The sequence below is a fragment of the Crinia signifera genome, chromosome 9 (assembly GCF_055691185.1).
Source record: "Crinia signifera chromosome 9, ASM5569118v1, whole genome shotgun sequence".
Lineage (NCBI taxonomy): Eukaryota > Metazoa > Chordata > Amphibia > Anura > Myobatrachidae > Crinia > Crinia signifera.
The window spans coordinates 61,281,471-61,298,821 of NC_139225.1; positions in this window are offsets into that span (position 1 = coordinate 61,281,471).

A 17,351-nucleotide genomic window follows, 5' to 3' on the forward strand; every position below is an offset into this window, starting at 1 on the left:
TTGATGGTGGGAAACCAGCTGGTACTCCCCCATCGATGTAAAAACTATGAACATCGACCATATTCTATCGATGTTTTATAAACATCGATGGTCATCCCTAATGAGAATTGCATCAACCAATCACATGGTCTAATTTCCAAACTAATTTGCATAAGGCATTTATTTGCTCTTCTTAACTTATTTAGGTCCTTCCTCACCATAGTCTAATTGAAAACCTACAAAACCAGCCAAAGATGGTTGATAACAAGAATGTTCTTGACCAATTGGTTTGTTGGTTGAAGACTGATGTATGATGGTCCCATCAAAAGTAGTAAAAAAGAAAACTGTTGACTTGCCATTGATGTTGTTACATATCGGTGGTCATCCATTGTATTTGATGGACTGGCCTGTGGGCCAATCAGAATATGGGGGCGGGGCTTCACTGGTGTCGTGGGTGGAGCTATGCTCAGTGTCCCAGGAAATAGCAAAACAAAACTAGTAGTTTGAGCTTGACATTGATGGTGTGAAACCATCTGGTTCTCCCCCATCGATGTCAAAACTATTGAACATCGACCATAACCTATAGATGTTTTATAAACATAGATGGCCGATGGCCATCCCTAATGAGTATTGCATCAACCAATCAGATGGTCTAATTTCTAAACTAATTTGCATAAGGGCTTTATTTGCTCTCCATAACTTACTTAGGTCTTTCCTCACCCTAGTCTTATTGAAAACCTACAAAACTAGCCAAAGATGGTGGGTGACAAGAACATTCACGACTGATTGTCTTGCTGGTTGAAGACTATCACATGATGGTCCCAGCTAAAGTAGTAAAATAGAAAACTGTTGACTGACAGTGCATAAACCAATTGGAATGGATTGTTTTGAATGAGTGTTAGTGATGGCCATTGTTGCCTTTGCCATCGAGTTACCTATAGGTGGTCATCCATTGTATCTGACTGACTGGACCGTGGGCCAATCAGAACACGGGGGCGGGGCTATATTCCATGTCCCAGGAGATAGCACAACAAATCTTTTCGTTTTAGCTTGACATTGATGGTGGGAAACCATCTGGTTCTCCCCCATCGATGTAAAAACTATAAACATCGACCATAATCTATCGATGTTTTATAAACATCGATGGTCATCCCTAATGAGTATTGCATTAACCAATCACATGGTCTAATTTCCAAACTAATTTGCATAAGGAATTTATTTGCTCTCCATAACTTATTTAGGTCCTTCCTCACCATAGTCTAATTGAAAACCTACAAAACCAGCCAAAGATGGTTGATAACAAGAATGTTCTTGACCAATTGGTTTGTTGGTTGAAGACTGTTGTTTGATGGTCCCTTCAAAAGTAGTAAAATAGAAAACTGTTGACTTGCCATTGATGTTGTTACATATCGGTGGTCATCCATTGTATTTGATGGACTGGCCTGTGGGCCAATCAGAATATGGGGGCGGGGCTTCACTGGTGTCGTGGGTGGAGCTATGCTCAGTGTCCCAGGAAATAGCAAAACAAAACTAGTAGTTTGAGCTTGACATTGATGGTGTGAAACCATCTGGTTCTCCCCCATCGATGTCAAAACTATTGAACATCGACCATAACCTATAGATGTTTTATAAACATCGATGGCCGATGGCCATCCCTAATGAGTATTGCATCAACCAATCAGATGGTCTAATTTCTAAACTAATTTGCATAAGGGCTTTATTTGCTCTCCATAACTTACTTAGGTCTTTCCTCACCCTAGTCTTATTGAAAACCTACAAAACTAGCCAAAGATGGTGGGTGACAAGAACATTCACGACTGATTGTCTTGCTGGTTGAAGACTATCACATGATGGTCCCAGCTACAGTAGTAAAATAGAAAACTGTTGACTGACAGTGCATAAACCAATCGGAATGGATTGTTTTGAATGAGTGTTAGTGATGGCCATTGTTGCCTTTGCCATCGAAGTTGTTACCTATAGGTGGTCATCCATTGTATTTGACTGACTGGACTGTGGGCCAATCAGAACACGGGGGCGGGGCTATATTCCATGTCCCAGGAGATAGCACAACAAATCTTTTCGTTTTAGCTTGACATTGATAGTGGGAAACCATCTGGTTCTCCCCCATCGATGTAAAAACTATGAACATCGACCATAATCTATCGATGTTGTATAAACATCGATGGTCATCCCTAATGAGAATTGCATCAACCAATCACATGGTCTAATTTCCAAACTAATTTGCATAAGGAATTTATTTGCTCTCCATAACTTATTTAGGTCCTTCCTCACCATAGTCTAATTGAAAACCTACAAAACCAGCCAAAGATGGTTGATAACAAGAATGTTCTTGACAAATTGGTTTGTTGGTTGAAGAGTGTTGTATGATGGTCCCATCAAAAGTAGTAAAATAGAAAACTGTTGACTTGCCATTGATGTTGTTACGTATCGGTGGTCATCCATTGTATTTGATGGACTGGCCTGTGGGCCAATCAGAATATGGGGGCGGGGCTTCACTGGTGTCGTGGGTGGAGCTATGCTCAGTGTCCCAGGAAATAGCAAAACAAAACTAGTAGTTTGAGCTTGACATTGATAGTGTGAAACCATCTGGTTCTCCCCCATCGATGTCAAAACTACTGAACATCGACCATAACCTATAGATGTTTTATAAACATCGATGGCCATCCCTAATGAGTATTGCATCAACCAATCAGATGGTCTAATTTCTAAACTAATTTGCATAAGGGCTTTCTTTGCTCTCCATAACTTACTTAGGTCTTTCCTCACCCTAGTCTTATTGAAAACCTACAAGACTAGCCAAAGATGGTGGGTGACAAGAACATTCACGACTGATTGTCTTGCTGGTTGAAGACTATCACATGATGGTCCCAGCTAAAGTAGTAAAATAGAAAACTGTTGACTGACAGTGCATAAATCAATTGGAATGTTTTTTTTTGAATGAGTGTTAGTGATGGCCATTGTTGCCTTTGCCATCGATGTTGTTACCTATAGGTGGTCATCCATTGTATTTGACTGAATGGACCGTGGGCCAATCAGAACACGGGGGCGGGGCTTCACATGTTTCAGGGGGTGGAGCTATATTCCATGTCCCAGGAGATAGCACAACAAATCTTTTCGTTTTAGCTTGACATTGATGGTGGGAAACCATCTGGTTCTCCCCCATCGATGTAAAAACTATGAACATCGACCATAATCTATCGATGTTGTATAAACATCGATGGTCATCCCTAATGAGAATTGCATCAACCAATCACATGGTCTAATTTCCAAACTAATTTGCATAAGGAATTTATTTGCTCTCCATAACTTATTTAGGTCCTTCCTCACCATAGTCTAATTGAAAACCTACAAAACCAGCCAAAGATGGTTGATAACAAGAATGTTCTTGACAAATTGGTTTGTTGGTTGAAGAGTGTTGTATGATGGTCCCATCAAAAGTAGTAAAATAGAAAACTGTTGACTTGCCATTGATGTTGTTACGTATCGGTGGTCATCCATTGTATTTGATGGACTGGCCTGTGGGCCAATCAGAATATGGGGGCGGGGCTTCACTGGTGTCGTGGGTGGAGCTATGCTCAGTGTCCCAGGAAATAGCAAAACAAAACTAGTAGTTTGAGCTTGACATTGATAGTGTGAAACCATCTGGTTCTCCCCCATCGATGTCAAAACTACTGAACATCGACCATAACCTATAGATGTTTTATAAACATCGATGGCCGATGGCCATCCCTAATGAGTATTGCATCAACCAATCAGATGGTCTAATTTCTAAACTAATTTGCATATGGGCTTTCTTTGCTCTCCATAACTTACTTAGGTCTTTCCTCACCCTAGTCTTATTGAAAACCTACAAAACTAGCCAAAGATGGTGGGTGACAAGAACATTCACGACTGATTGTCTTGCTGGTTGAAGACTATCACATGATGGTCCCAGCTAAAGTAGTAAAATAGAAAACTGTTGACTGACAGTGCATAAATCAATCGGAATGTTTTTTTTTGAATGAGTGTTAGTGATGGCCATTGTTGCCTTTGCCATCGATGTTGTTACCTATAGGTGGTCATCCATTGTATTTGACTGACTGGACCGTGGGCCAATCAGAACACGAGGGCGGGGCTTCACATGTTTCAGGGGGTGGAGCTATATTCCATGTCCCAGGAGATAGCACAACAAATCTTTTCGTTTTAGCTTGACATTGATGGTGGGAAACCATCTGGTTCTCCCCCATCGATGTAAAAACTATGAACATCGACCATAATCTATCGATGTTGTATAAACATCGATGGTCATCCCTAATGAGAATTGCATCAACCAATCACATGGTCTAATTTCCAAACTAATTTGCATAAGGAATTTATTTGCTCTCCATAACTTATTTAGGTCCTTCCTCACCATAGTCTAATTGAAAACCTACAAAACCAGCCAAAGATGGTTGATAACAAGAATGTTCTTGACAAATTGGTTTGTTGGTTGAAGACTGTTGTATGATGGTCCCATCAAAAGTAGTAAAATAGAAAACTGTTGACTTGCCATTGATGTTGTTACGTATCCGTGGTCATCCATTGTATTTGATGGACTGGCCTGTGGGCCAATCAGAATATGGGGGCGGGGCTTCACTGGTGTCGTGGGTGGAGCTATGCTCAGTGTCCCAGGAAATAGCAAAACAAAACTAGTAGTTTGAGCTTGACATTGATAGTGTGAAACCATCTGGTTCTCCCCCATCGATGTCAAAACTACTGAACATCGACCATAACCTATAGATGTTTTATAAACATCGATGGCCGATGGCCATCCCTAATGAGTATTGCATCAACCAATCAGATGGTCTAATTTCTAAACTAATTTGCAGAAGGGCTTTATTTGCTCTCCATAACTTACTTAGGTCTTTCCTCACCCTAGTCTTATTGAAAACCTACAAAACTAGCCAAAGATGGTGGGTGACAAGAACATTCACGACTGATTGTCTTGCTGGTTGAAGACTATCACATGATGGTCCCAGCTAAAGTAGTAAAATAGAAAACTGTTGACTGACAGTGCATAAACCAATCGGAATGGATTGTTTTGAATGAGTGTTAGTGATGGCCATTGTTGCATTTGCCATTGATGTTGTTACCTATAGGTGGTCATTCATTGGATTTGACTGACTGGACCGTGGGCCAATCAGAACACGGGGGCGGGGCTTCACATGTTTCAGGGGGTGGAGCTATATTCCATGTCCCAGGAGATAGCACAACAAATCTTTTCGTTTTAGCTTGACATTGATGGTGGGAAACCATCTGGTTCTCCCCCATCGATGTAAAAACTATGAACATCGACCATAATCTATCGATGTTTTATAAACATCGATGGTCATCCCTAATGAGAATTGCATCAACCAATCACATGGTCTAATTTCCAAACTAATTTGCATAAGGAATTTATTTGCTCTCCATAACTTATTTAGGTCCTTCCTCACCATAGTCTAATTGAAAACCTACAAAACCAGCCAAAGATGGTTGATAACAAGAATGTTCTTGACCAATTGGTTTGTTGGTTGAAGACTGTTGTATGATGGTCCCATCAAAAGTAGTAAAATAGAAAACTGTTGACGTGCCATTGATGTTGTTACATATTGGTGGTCATCCATTGTATTTGATGGACTGGCCTGTGGGCCAATCAGAATATGGGGGCGGGGCTTCACTGGTGTCGTGGGTGGAGCTATGCTCAGTGTCCCAGGAAATAGCAAAACAAAACTAGTAGTTTGAGCTTGACATTGATAGTGTGAAACCATCTGGTTCTCCCCCATCGATGTCAAAACTACTGAACATCGACCATAACCTATAGATGTTTTATAAACATCGATGGCCGATGGCCATCCCTAATGAGTATTGCATCAACCAATCAGATGGTCTAATTTCTAAACTAATTTGCATAAGGGCTTTCTTTGCTCTCCATAACTTACTTAGGTCTTTCCTCACCCTAGTCTTATTGAAAACCTACAAAACTAGCCAAAGATGGTGGGTGACAAGAACATTCACGACTGATTGTCTTGCTGGTTGAAGACTATCACATGATGGTCCCAGCTAAAGTAGTAAAATAGAAAACTGTTGACTGACAGTGCATAAATCAATCGGAATGTTTTTTTTTGAATGAGTGTTAGTGATGGCCATTGTTGCCTTTGCCATCGATGTTGTTACCTATAGGTGGTCATCCATTGTATTTGACTGACTGGACCGTGGGCCAATTAGAACACGGGGGCGGGGCTTCACATGTTTCAGGGGGTGGAGCTATATTCCATGTCCCAGGAGATAGCACAACAAATCTTTTCGTTTTAGCTTGACATTGATAGTGGGAAACCATCTGGTTCTCCCCCATCGATGTAAAAACTATGAACATCGACCATAATCTATCGATGTTGTATAAACATCGATGGTCATCCCTAATGAGAATTGCATCAACCAATCACATGGTCTAATTTCCAAACTAATTTGCATAAGGAATTTATTTGCTCTCCATAACTTATTTAGGTCCTTCCTCACCATAGTCTAATTGAAAACCTACAAAACCAGCCAAAGATGGTTGATAACAAGAATGTTCTTGACCAATTGGTTTGTTGGTTGAAGACTTGTATAATGGTCCCATCAAAAGTAGTAAAATAGAAAACTGTTGACTTGCCATTGATGTTCTTACATATCGGTGGTCATCCATTGTATTTGATGGACTGGCCTGTGGGCCAATCAGAATATGGGGGTGGGGCTTCACTGGTGTCGTGGGTGGAGCTATGCTCAGTGTCACAGGAAATAGCAAAACAAAACTAGTAGTTTGAGCTTGACATTGATGGTGTGAAACCATCTGGTTCTCCCCCATCGATGTCAAAACTATTGAACATCGACCATAACCTATAGATGTTTTATAAACATCGATGGCCGATGGCCATCCCTAATGAGTATTGCATCAACCAATCAGATGGTCTAATTTCTAAACTAATTTGCATAAGGGCTTTATTTGCTCTCCATAACTTACTTAGGTCTTTCCTCACCCTAGTCTTATTGAAAACCTACAAAACTAGGCACAGATGGTGGGTGACAAGAACATTCACGACTGATTGTCTTGCTGGTTGAAGACTATCACATGATGGTCCCAGCTAAAGTAGTAAAATAGAAAACTGTTGACTGACAGTGCATAAACCAATAGGAATGGATTGTTTTGAATGAGTGTTAGTGATGGCCATTGTTGCTTTTGCCATCGATGTTACCCATAGGTGGTCATCCATTGTATTTGACTGACTGGACCGTGGGCCAATCAGAACACGGGGGCGGGGCTTCACATGTTTCAGGGGGTGGAGCTATATTCCATGTCCCAGGAGATAGCACAACAAATCTTTTCGTTTTAGCTTGACATTGATGGTGGGAAACCATCTGGTTCTCCCCCATCGATGTAAAAACTATGAACATCGACCATAATCTAACGATGTTTTATAAACATCGATAGTCATCCCTAATGAGAATTGCATCAACCAATCACATGGTCTAATTTCCAAACTAATTTGCATAAGGAATTTATTTGCTCTCCATAACTTATTTAGGTCGTTCCTCACCATAGTCTAATTGAAAACCTACAAAACCAGCCAAAGATGGTTGATAACAGGAATGTTCTTGACCAATTGGCTTGTTGGTTGAAGACTGTTGTATGATGGTCCCATCAAAAGTAGTAAAATAGAAAACTGTTGAATTGCCATTGATGTTGTTACATATCGGTGGTCATCCATTGTATTTGATGGACTGGCCTGTGGGCCAATCAGAATATGGGGGCGGGGCTTCACTGGTGTCGTGGGTGGAGCTATGCTCAGTGTCCCAGGAAATAGCAAAACAAAACTAGTAGTTTGAGCTTGACATTGATGGTGTGAAACCATCTGGTTCTCCCCCATCGATGTCAAAACTATTGAACATCGACCATAACCTATAGATGTTTTATAAACATCGATGGCCGATGGCCATCCCTAATGAGTATTGCATCAACCAATCAGATGGTCTAATTTCTAAACTAATTTGCAAAAGGGCTTTCTTTGCTCTCCATAACTTACTTAGGTCTTTCCTCACCCTAGTCTTATTGAAAACCTACAAAACTAGCCAAAGATGGTGGGTGACAAGAACATTCACGACTGATTGTCTTGCTGGTTGAAGACTATCACATGATGGTCCCAGCTAAAGTAGTAAAATAGAAAACTGTTGACTGACAGTGCATAAACCAATCGGAATGGATTGTTTTGAATGAGTGTTAGTGATGGCCATTGTTGCCTTTGCCATCGATGTTGTTACCTATAGGTGGTCATCCATTGTATTTGACTGACTGGACCGTGGGCCAATAAGAACACGGGGGCGGGGCTTCACATGTTTCAGGGGGTGGAGCTATATTCCATGTCCCAGGAGATAGCACAACAAATCTTTTCGTTTTAGCTTGACATTGATGGTGGGAAACCATCTGGTTCTCCCCCATCGATGTAAAAACTATGAACATCGACCATAATCTATCGATGTTTTATAAACATCGATGGTCATCCCTAATGAGTATTGCATCAACCAATCACATGGTCTAATTTCCAAACTAATTTGCATAATGAATTTATTTGCTCTCCATAACTTATTTAGGTCCTTCCTCACCATAGTCTAATTGAAAACCTACAAAACCAGCCAAAGATGGTTGATAACAAGAATGTTCTTAACCAATTGGTTTGTTGGTTGAAGACTGTTGTATGATGGTCCCATCAAAAGTAGTAAAATAGAAAACTGTTGACTTGTCATGGATGTTGTTACATATCGGTGGTCATCCATTGTATTTGATGGACTGGCCTGTGGGCCAATCAGAATATGGGGGCGGGGCTTCACTGGTGTCATGGGTGGAGCTATGCTCAGTGTCCCAGGAAATAGCAAAACACAAAACTAGTAGTTTGAGCTTGACATTGATGGTGTGAAACCATCTGGTTCTCCCCCATCGATGTCAAAACTATTGAACATCGACCATAACCTATAGATGTTTTATAAACATCGATGGCCGATGGCCATCCCTAATGAGTATTGCATCAACCAATCAGATGGTCTAATTTCTAAACTAATTTGCATAAGGGCTTTCTTTGCTCTCCATAACTTACTTAGGTCTTTCCTCACCCTAGTCTTATTGAAAACCTACAAAACTAGCCAAAGATGGTGGGTGACAAGAACATTAACGACTGATTGTCTTGCTGGTTGAAGACTATCACATGATGGTCCCAGCTAAAGTAGTAAAATAGAAAACTGTTGACTGACAGTGCATAAACCAATCGGAATGGATTGTTTTGAATGAGTGTTAGTGATGGCCATTGTTGCCTTTGCCATCGATGTTGTTACCTATAGGTGGTCATCCATTGTATTTGACTGTCTGAACCGTGGGCCAATCAGAACACGGGGGCGGGGCTTCACATGTTTCAGGGGGTGGAGCTATATTCCATGTCCCATGAGATAGCACAACAAATCTTTTCGTTTTAGCTTGACATTGATGGTGGGAAACCATCTGGTTCTCCCCCATCGATGTAAAAACTATAAACATCGACCATAATCTATCGATGTTTTATAAACATCGATAGTCATCCCTAATGAGAATTGCATCAACCAATCACATGGTCTAATTTCCAAACTAATTTGCATAAGGAATTTATTTGCTCTCCATAACTTATTTAGGTCCTTCCTCACCATAGTCTAATTGAAAACCTACAAAACCAGCCAAAGATGGTTGATAACAAGAATGTTCTTGACCAATTGGTTTGTTGGTTGAAGACTGTTGTATGATGGTCCCATCAAAAGTAGTAAAATAGAAAACTGTTGACTTGCCATTGATGTTGTTACATATCGGTGGTCATCCATTGTATTTGATGGACTGGCCTGTGGGCCAATCAGGATATGGGGGCGGGGCTTCACTGGTGTCGTGGGTGGAGCTATGCTCAGTGTCCCAGGAAATAGCAAAACAAAACTAGTTAGTTTGAGCTTGACATTGATGGTGTGAAACCATCTGGTTCTCTCCCATCGATGTCAAAACTATTGAACATCGACCATAACCTATAGATGTTTTATAAACATCGATGGCCGATGGCCATCCCTAATGAGTATTGCATCAACCAATCAGATGGTCTAATTTCTAAACTAATTTGCATAAGGGCTTTCTTTGCTCTCCATAACTTACTTAGGTCTTTCCTCACCCTAGTCTTATTGAAAACCTACAAAACTAGCCAAAGATGGTGGGTGACAAGAACATTAACGACTGATTGTCTTGCTGGTTGAAGACTATCACATGATGGTCCCAGCTAAAGTAGTAAAATAGAAAACTGTTGACTGACAGTGCATAAACCAATCGGAATGGATTGTTTTGAATGAGTGTTAGTGATGGCCATTGTTGCCTTTGCCATCGATGTTGTTACCTATAGGTGGTCATCCATTGTATTTGACTGACTGGACCGTGGGCCAATCAGAACACGGGGGCGGGGCTTCACATGTTTCAGGGGGTGGAGCTATATTCCATGTCCCAGGAGATAGCACAACAAATCTTTTCGTTTTAGCTTGACATTGATGGTGGGAAACCATCTGGTTCTCCCCCATCGATGTAAAAACTATGAACATCGACCATAATCTATCGATGTTTTATAAACATCGATGGTCATCCCTAATGATAATTGCATCAACCAATCACACGGTCTAATTTCCAAACTAATTTGCATAAGGAATTTATTTGCTCTCCATAACTTATTTAGGTCCTTCCTCACCATAGTCTAATTGAAAACCTACAAAACCAGCCAAAGATGGTTGATAACAAGAATGTTCTTGACCAATTGGTTTGTTGGTTGAAGACTGTTGTATGATGGTCCCATCAAAAGTAGTAAAATAGAAAACTGTTGACTTGCCATTGATGTTGTTACATATCGGTGGTCATCCATTGTATTTGATGGACTGGCCTGTGGGCCAATCAGAATATGGGGGCGGGGCTTCACTGGTGTCGTGGGTGGAGCTATGCTCAGTGTCCCAGGAAATAGCAAAACAAAACTAGTAGTTTGAGCTTGACATTGATGGTGTGAAACCATCTGGTTCTCCCCCATCGATGTCAAAACTATTGAACATCGACCATAACCTATAGATGTTTTATAAACATCGATGGCCGATGGCCATCCCTAATGAGTATTGCATCAACCAATCAGATGGTCTAATTTCTAAACTAATTTGCATAAGGGCTTTCTTTGCTCTCCATAACTTACTTAGGTCTTTCCTCACCCTAGTCTTATTGAAAACCTACAAAACTAGCCAAAGATGGTGGGTGACAAGAACATTAACGACTGATTGTCTTGCTGGTTGAAGACTATCACATGATGGTCCCAGCTTAAGTAGTAAAATAGAAAACTGTTGACTGACAGTGCATAAACCAATCGGAATGGATTGTTTTGAATGAGTGTTAGTGATGGCCATTGTTGCCTCTGCCATCGATGTTGTTACCTATAGGTGGTCATCCATTGTATTTGACTGACTGGACCGTGGGCCAATCAGAACACGGGGGCGGGGCTTCACATGTTTCAGGGGGTGGAGCTATATTCCATGTCCCAGGAGATAGCACAACAAATCTTTTCGTTTTAGCTTGACATTGATGGTGGGAAACCATCTGGTTCTCCCCCATCGATGTAAAAACTATGAACATCAACCATAATCTATCGATGTTTTATAAACATCGATGGTCATCCCTAATGATAATTGCATCAACCAATCACACGGTCTAATTTCCAAACTAATTTGCATAAGGAATTTATTTGCTCTCCATAACTTATTTAGGTCCTTCCTCACCATAGTCTAATTGAAAACCTACAAAACCAGCCAAAGATGGTTGATAACAAGAATGTTCTTGACCAATTGGTTTGTTGGTTGAAGACTGTTGTATGATGGTCCCATCAAAAGTAGTAAAATAGAAAACTGTTGACTTGCCATTGATGTTGTTACATATCGGTGGTCATCCATTGTATTTGATGGACTGGCCTGTGGGCCAATCAGAATATGGGGGCGGGGCTTCACTGGTGTCGTGGGTGGAGCTATGCTCAGTGTCCCAGGAAATAGCAAAACAAAACTAGTAGTTTGAGCTTGACATTGATGGTGTGAAACCATCTGGTTCTCCCCCATCGATGTCAGAACTATTGAACATCGACCATAACCTATAGATGTTTTATAAACATCGATGGCCGATGGCCATCCCTAATGAGTATTGCATCAACCAATCAGATGGTCTAATTTATAAACTAATTTGCATAAGGGCTTTCTTTGCTCTCCATAACTTACTTAGGTCTTTCCTCACCCTAGTCTTATTGAAAACCTACAAAACTAGCCAAAGATGGTGGGTGACAAGAACATTAACGACTGATTGTCTTGCTGGTTGAAGACTATCACATGATGGTCCCAGCTAAAGTAGTAAAATAGAAAACTGTTGACTGACAGTGCATAAACCAATCGGAATGGATTGTTTTGAATGAGTGTTAGTGATGGCCATTGTTGCCTTTGCCATCGATGTTGTTACCTATAGGTGGTCATCCATTGTATTTGACTGACTGGACCGTGGGCCAATCAGAACACAGGGGCGGGGCTTCACATGTTTCAGGGGGTGGAGCTATATTCCATGTCCCAGGAGATAGCACAACAAATCTTTTCGTTTTAGCTTGACATTGATGGTGGGAAACCATCTGGTTCTCCCCCATCGATGTAAAAACTATGAACATCGACCATAATATATCGATGTTTTATAAACATCGATGGTCATCCCTAATGAGAATTGCATCAACAAATCACATGGTCTAATTTCCAAACTAATTTGCATAAGGAATTTATTTGCTCTCCATAACTTATTTAGGTCCTTCATCACCATAGTCTAATTGAAAACCTACAAAACCAGCCAAAGATGGTTGATAACAAGAATGTTCTTGACCAATTGGTTTGTTGGTTGAAGACTGTTGTATGATGGTCCCATCAAAAGTAGTAAAATAGAAAACTGTTGACTTGCCATTGATGTTGTTACATATCGGTGGTCATCCATTGTATTTGATGGACTGGCCTGTGGGCCAATCAGAATATGGGGGCGGGGCTTCACTGGTGTCGTGGGTGGAGCTATGCTCAGTGTCCCAGGAAATAGCAAAACAAAACTAGTAGTTTGAGCTTGACATTGATGGTGTGAAACCATCTGGTTCTCCCCCATCGATGTCAGAACTATTGAACATCGACCATAACCTATAGATGTTTTATAAACATCGATGGCCGATGGCCATCCCTAATGAGTATTGCATCAACCAATCAGATGGTCTAATTTATAAACTAATTTGCATAAGGGCTTTCTTTGCTCTCCATAACTTACTTAGGTCTTTCCTCACCCTAGTCTTATTGAAAACCTACAAAACTAGCCAAAGATGGTGGGTGACAAGAACATTAACGACTGATTGTCTTGCTGGTTGAAGACTATCACATGATGGTCCCAGCTAAAGTAGTAAAATAGAAAACTGTTGACTGACAGTGCATAAACCAATCAGAATGGATTGTTTTGAATGAGTGTTAGTGATGGCCATTGTTGCCTTTGCCATCGATGTTGTTACCTATAGGTGGTCATCCATTGTATTTGACTGACTGGACCGTGGGCCAATCAGAACACGGGGGCGGGGCTTCACATGTTTCAGGGGGTGGAGCTATATTCCATGTCCCAGGAGATAGCACAACAAATCTTTTCGTTTTAGCTTGACATTGATGGTGGGAAACCATCTGGTTCTCCCTCATCGATGTAAAAACTATGAACATCGACCATAATCTATCGATGTTTTATAAACATCGATAGTCATCCCTAATGAGAATTGCATCAACCAATCACATGGTCTAATTTCCAAACTAATTTGCATAAGGAATTTATTTGCTCTCCATAACTTATTTAGGTCCTTCCTCACCATAGTCTAATTGAAAACCTACAAAACCAGCCAAAGATGGTTGATAACAAGAATGTTCTTGACCAATTGGTTTGTTGGTTGAAGACTGTTGTATGATGGTCCCATCAAAAGTAGTAAAATAGAAAACTGTTGACTTGCCATTGATGTTGTTACATATCGGTGGTCATCCATTGTATTTGATGGACTGGCCTGTGGGCCAATCAGGATATGGGGGCGGGGCTTCACTGGTGTCGTGGGTGGAGCTATGCTCAGTGTCCCAGGAAATAGCAAAACAAAACTAGTAGTTTGAGCTTGACATTGATGGTGTGAAACCATCTGGTTCTCCCCCATCGATGTCAGAACTATTGAACATCGACCATAACCTATAGATGTTTTATAAACATCGATGGCCGATGGCCATCCCTAATGAGTATTGCATCAACCAATCAGATGGTCTAATTTATAAACTAATTTGCATAAGGGCTTTCTTTGCTCTCCATAACTTACTTAGGTCTTTCCTCACCCTAGTCTTATTGAAAACCTACAAAACTAGCCAAAGATGGTGGGTGACAAGAACATTCACGACTGATTGTCTTGCTGGTTGAAGACTATCACATGATGGTCCCAGCTAAAGTAGTAAAATAGAAAACTGTTGACTGACAGTGCATAAATCAATCGGAATGTTTTTTTTTTGAATGAGTGTTAGTGATGGCCATTGTTGCCTTTGCCATCGATGTTGTTACCTATAGGTGGTCATCCATTGTATTTGACTGACTGGACCGTGGGCCAATTAGAACACGGGGGCGGGGCTTCACATGTTTCAGGGGGTGGAGCTATATTCCATGTCCCAGGAGATAGCACAACAAATCTTTTCGTTTTAGCTTGACATTGATAGTGGGAAACCATCTGGTTCTCCCCCATCGATGTAAAAACTATGAACATCGACCATAATCTATCGATGTTGTATAAACATCGATGGTCATCCCTAATGAGAATTGCATCAACCAATCACATGGTCTAATTTCCAAACTAATTTGCATAAGGAATTTATTTGCTCTCCATAACTTATTTAGGTCCTTCCTCACCATAGTCTAATTGAAAACCTACAAAACCAGCCAAAGATGGTTGATAACAAGAATGTTCTTGACCAATTGGTTTGTTGGTTGAAGACTTGTATAATGGTCCCATCAAAAGTAGTAAAATAGAAAACTGTTGACTTGCCATTGATGTTCTTACATATCGGTGGTCATCCATTGTATTTGATGGACTGGCCTGTGGGCCAATCAGAATATGGGGGTGGGGCTTCACTGGTGTCGTGGGTGGAGCTATGCTCAGTGTCACAGGAAATAGCAAAACAAAACTAGTAGTTTGAGCTTGACATTGATGGTGTGAAACCATCTGGTTCTCCCCCATCGATGTCAAAACTATTGAACATCGACCATAACCTATAGATGTTTTATAAACATCGATGGCCGATGGCCATCCCTAATGAGTATTGCATCAACCAATCAGATGGTCTAATTTCTAAACTAATTTGCATAAGGGCTTTATTTGCTCTCCATAACTTACTTAGGTCTTTCCTCACCCTAGTCTTATTGAAAACCTACAAAACTAGGCACAGATGGTGGGTGACAAGAACATTCACGACTGATTGTCTTGCTGGTTGAAGACTATCACATGATGGTCCCAGCTAAAGTAGTAAAATAGAAAACTGTTGACTGACAGTGCATAAACCAATAGGAATGGATTGTTTTGAATGAGTGTTAGTGATGGCCATTGTTGCTTTTGCCATCGATGTTACCCATAGGTGGTCATCCATTGTATTTGACTGACTGGACCGTGGGCCAATCAGAACACGGGGGCGGGGCTTCACATGTTTCAGGGGGTGGAGCTATATTCCATGTCCCAGGAGATAGCACAACAAATCTTTTCGTTTTAGCTTGACATTGATGGTGGGAAACCATCTGGTTCTCCCCCATCGATGTAAAAACTATGAACATCGACCATAATCTAACGATGTTTTATAAACATCGATAGTCATCCCTAATGAGAATTGCATCAACCAATCACATGGTCTAATTTCCAAACTAATTTGCATAAGGAATTTATTTGCTCTCCATAACTTATTTAGGTCGTTCCTCACCATAGTCTAATTGAAAACCTACAAAACCAGCCAAAGATGGTTGATAACAAGAATGTTCTTGACCAATTGGCTTGTTGGTTGAAGACTGTTGTATGATGGTCCCATCAAAAGTAGTAAAATAGAAAACTGTTGAATTGCCATTGATGTTGTTACATATCGGTGGTCATCCATTGTATTTGATGGACTGGCCTGTGGGCCAATCAGAATATGGGGGTGGGGCTTCACTGGTGTCGTGGGTGGAGCTATGCTCAGTGTCCCAGGAAATAGCAAAAAAAAACTAGTAGTTTGAGCTTGACATTGATGGTGTGAAACCATCTGGTTCTCCCCCATCGATGTCAAAACTATTGAACATCGACCATAACCTATAGATGTTTTATAAACATCGATGGCCGATGGCCATCCCTAATGAGTATTGCATCAACCAATCAGATGGTCTAATTTCTAAACTAATTTGCAAAAGGGCTTTCTTTGCTCTCCATAACTTACTTAGGTCTTTCCTCACCCTAGTCTTATTGAAAACCTACAAAACTAGCCAAAGATGGTGGGTGACAAGAACATTCACGACTGATTGTCTTGCTGGTTGAAGACTATCACATGATGGTCCCAGCTAAAGTAGTAAAATAGAAAACTGTTGACTGACAGTGCATAAACCAATCGGAATGGATTGTTTTGAATGAGTGTTAGTGATGGCCATTGTTGCCTTTGCTATCGATGTTGTTACCTATAGGTGGTCATCCATTGTATTTGACTGACTGGACCGTGGGCCAATAAGAACACGGGGGCGGGGCTTCACATGTTTCAGGGGGTGGAGCTATATTCCATGTCCCAGGAGATAGCACAACAAATCTTTTCGTTTTAGCTTGACATTGATGGTGGGAAACCATCTGGTTCTCCCCCATCGATGTAAAAACTATGAACATCGACCATAATCTATCGATGTTTTATAAACATCGATGGTCATCCCTAATGAGTATTGCATCAACCAATCACATGGTCTAATTTCCAAACTAATTTGCATAATGAATTTATTTGCTCTCCATAACTTATTTAGGTCCTTCCTCACCATAGTCTAATTGAAAACCTACAAAACCAGCCAAAGATGGTTGATAACAAGAATGTTCTTAACCAATTGGTTTGTTGGTTGAAGACTGTTGTATGATGGTCCCATCAAAAGTAGTAAAATAGAAAACTGTTGACTTGTCATGGATGTTGTTACATATCGGTGGTCTCCCATTGTATTTGATGGACTGGCCTGTGGGCCAATCAGAATATGG